General features: G+C 44.6%; 1 non-coding gene across 1 annotated transcript; it reads right to left on the bottom strand.

The window, feature by feature from the left end:
- Positions 1 to 1,059: 1,059 nt before the first annotated feature.
- TRNAV-AAC lies at positions 1,060 to 1,132 on the bottom strand. Its single transcript has one exon. It is a non-coding gene; the product is annotated as a tRNA-Val (tRNA).
- Between the last annotated feature and the right edge of the window lie 1,677 nt (positions 1,133 to 2,809).

Below are 2,809 nucleotides of genomic sequence, written 5' to 3'. Positions count from 1 at the left end.
CTGAGATCTCCCTGGCCTGTGGCTCTGGAGTGGGGGCCCCATTGCAGCTCCAGCTGCCTCCTTGCAGTCTTCACTGCCTCTTCCCCTTGACCGCGGAAAAGTCCGCCTCTGGAGCCAATTCCCCAACACACGTGCGTTGTCCCATTGGTCAGAGGCGGGGTGATGCAAGTGAGCCAAGAAGAGGCGGGCTGACAGTTCTGATGACTGCTCTCCATCACCACTGAGGACACACAGGACAGTGGGAGGGCTGCAAGGTAGACATTTGAGACTGCCTCAAGCAGGAGGAGCTTAAGGCAAAGATCGGAGGGGCAGAGGTGGCCCCATTGACAGGTGTGTGTGTGTGGGGGGGGGTGAAGGTGGGAGGCTGGAAGTGAAACAAGTCAAGGAAAAAAAGCATAGCCTTGCTTACTGTTGTTTCCTTAGTTTGGTGCTTGTCGCGAACGCCATTGATGCCGTTCAGGAGCAGCAAGGTGAGAGTCTTTACTAATGGGACTTTCCTTAGTCCTCCCTAGAGTCTCCTCTCTGAGTCAACAATCCGCTGGCGAGAGCGAAAGGTACTTTTCAGGCTGTTTTTTCCTTGAATTTCGCATGGTGTCCTGTTTCTTTTCCCCTTCTCTGTCCTTTTCATTTCATTTGTCATGGCGTGGCATTCCCGCCTTTTCGTGTCCGTAGCTGTATTTGATCCGCCAGGATTTTAAATTCTTTGAAGGCAGGCTCTAATTGCATACACCACCTTCTTCGTATCTATAGACCGAGGCCTGGAATATACTGTTGAACTGGACTGACACAGATTGAAAAAGACAGGAGTAGGGATGAAAGTACATGAACATTCATTTACATACATTCCGATGTCGAGTTGTTGTTGTTGTTATGTGCCGTCGAGTGGGGGCCCAACTCATAGCGACGCCTCCTTAGGTTTCCGAGGCGGTATCACTACAGTAGTAGATTACCTAACCTTCCTTCGGAGGAGTGACTGGTGGGTTTGAACCGCCAGCCTCCTGGTAAGCAGTCAACGAAATACCATACTAAAACCATAGAGTAATAGTAAAAAGACAACCTTGTTTCCGCCCGGTTTCGAACCGGGGACCTTTCGCGTGTTAGGCGAACGTGATAACCACTACACTACGGAAACAGATAACTAAAGATTTTCCCGTGAACTTTATAAGACTTACTATAGTCACCGCCCACATCTGGCTCCATCTGGTTTTGAAACCAAGCCATTCTGGAACGTAAGCCTTTGGCCCGGAATAACGTTTGTTGAAGTCGTGTATGACAATTTAAAAAAATGATAATAAAGGACCAAATTAAATCAGCAGGCTTTGCAGTACGGAAGGTAAACCTGGCTTCAGAGGCTTGAAATTGGGTAATTCTCCTTAGACTTTCTTTACTAGAAAGACCGCTGGACGGTTTAAATTTTCAGTAATTTGTGCTCTACTGACAGTAACCATCTAAAAGATTTTTAAAATAAAATGCAAATATATTCAAAGTACTGCATACAAGATATGAAATATATTTTTGTCAAAATGTAATTCAACTAAATGTAAACAATTACATGTGTTTTAAAAAAAAGTTAAATATTTCTAAATTATCCAAAATTATCTATTAAGGAGCAAAATTGAAATTAATTAACATCCAATTTTAATGTTTTAAATAAGACTGACAATTTTTTATTAAATTTTGAAAATTTAGTGACATTTTAAAAGGACTGTATAAAACTAAAGCTCATAAATCCTATAATTCAATGTTCGATGTAAAAAATGAAGATGAGGCTTAATGCATGCTATGTCTAAATCCACATTATGTGCAAATTTAAGACCGGTATTTACTGTTTAATAATGCAAATGTTTCTCTGTTATCCAGTGCTGATTTCTGGGAGCCAAGAATTGGTACCAAGGCTGAGATAGTCTAGGTAGTGATCCCTGGAATCTGTGACCCAAGGGCTCCTCACCACCCAGGTGCAGGGCAGAAGCGTTCCTTGTCAAGTCTAGTTCTCTGGTCAAGGTAACCAGGGGCCGCCTTCCCTTACACAAGTGCCTGCTGTAATTTAACTATGTGGGTTTCTCTCCTCTTTGCACATCTCCATTCCTTTGGCCTCAGTGGAAGCTTCTGCATACTTTCCTCATTTAATCGAGGCCATATCCCTGGAGAATCACACCCCAGCTCATAGCAGCACTCACCACCCAGCCCCGCATCTGTGGCTTGAGACTCACAGTGAATCCTGGACATGTTCTCTTAGAATTCCCACATCTCACACCCAACCTGTTCAATACTGACTCATTATTTCTCTCATCCCCAACCCTTAGTGTCTGTTCTTGATCTCGCCCTTAGCACTAACCGTGCATCCCGTCTTCTTCCTTCTGGCTGCTGCCTTGCCTAGTCTCTGTGTCCCTTGCCACTGCTGTGTCCCTCCAGCCTGTCCCTGACACTGTCTCACCCCCTCACACTCCCTGTTCATCGTTCCTTGAGGAATTCCTCTAAAATGTAAATTAGAGAGTCCCTCTGTAGTTGGGATCAGGGTCCATGCATTTGATAAATATCTCAAATGATGAATGCTTGAATTTTTGTGCCCAGAACAGCATGGGGGCATTTACTCTAAAGAGTATCTTCAACTGGGCCTGGCCAGAGGGGCAGCAGTGGAAGGGGTGGACAGGAGAGAAAAGACATTATAGCAAAAAGCTCAGATGGGTGTGCTCGTGTTGCGGAACAGGGAAGAGAGGCTTGTCCACTCTGGCTTCCCCTTAATAAAGAAACAATAAAAAATGTTTTCCAGCCCCAGTGAAAATTATAAGAAATGACTCTGAAACCATAA

Source organism: Orycteropus afer, unplaced genomic scaffold (assembly GCF_000298275.1).
Source record: "Orycteropus afer afer isolate SDZICR_OR568_19922 unplaced genomic scaffold, OryAfe1.0 scaffold00455, whole genome shotgun sequence".
Classification (NCBI taxonomy): Eukaryota; Metazoa; Chordata; class Mammalia; order Tubulidentata; family Orycteropodidae; genus Orycteropus; species Orycteropus afer.
This window is presented reverse-complemented; position numbering and strand designations above follow the sequence as displayed.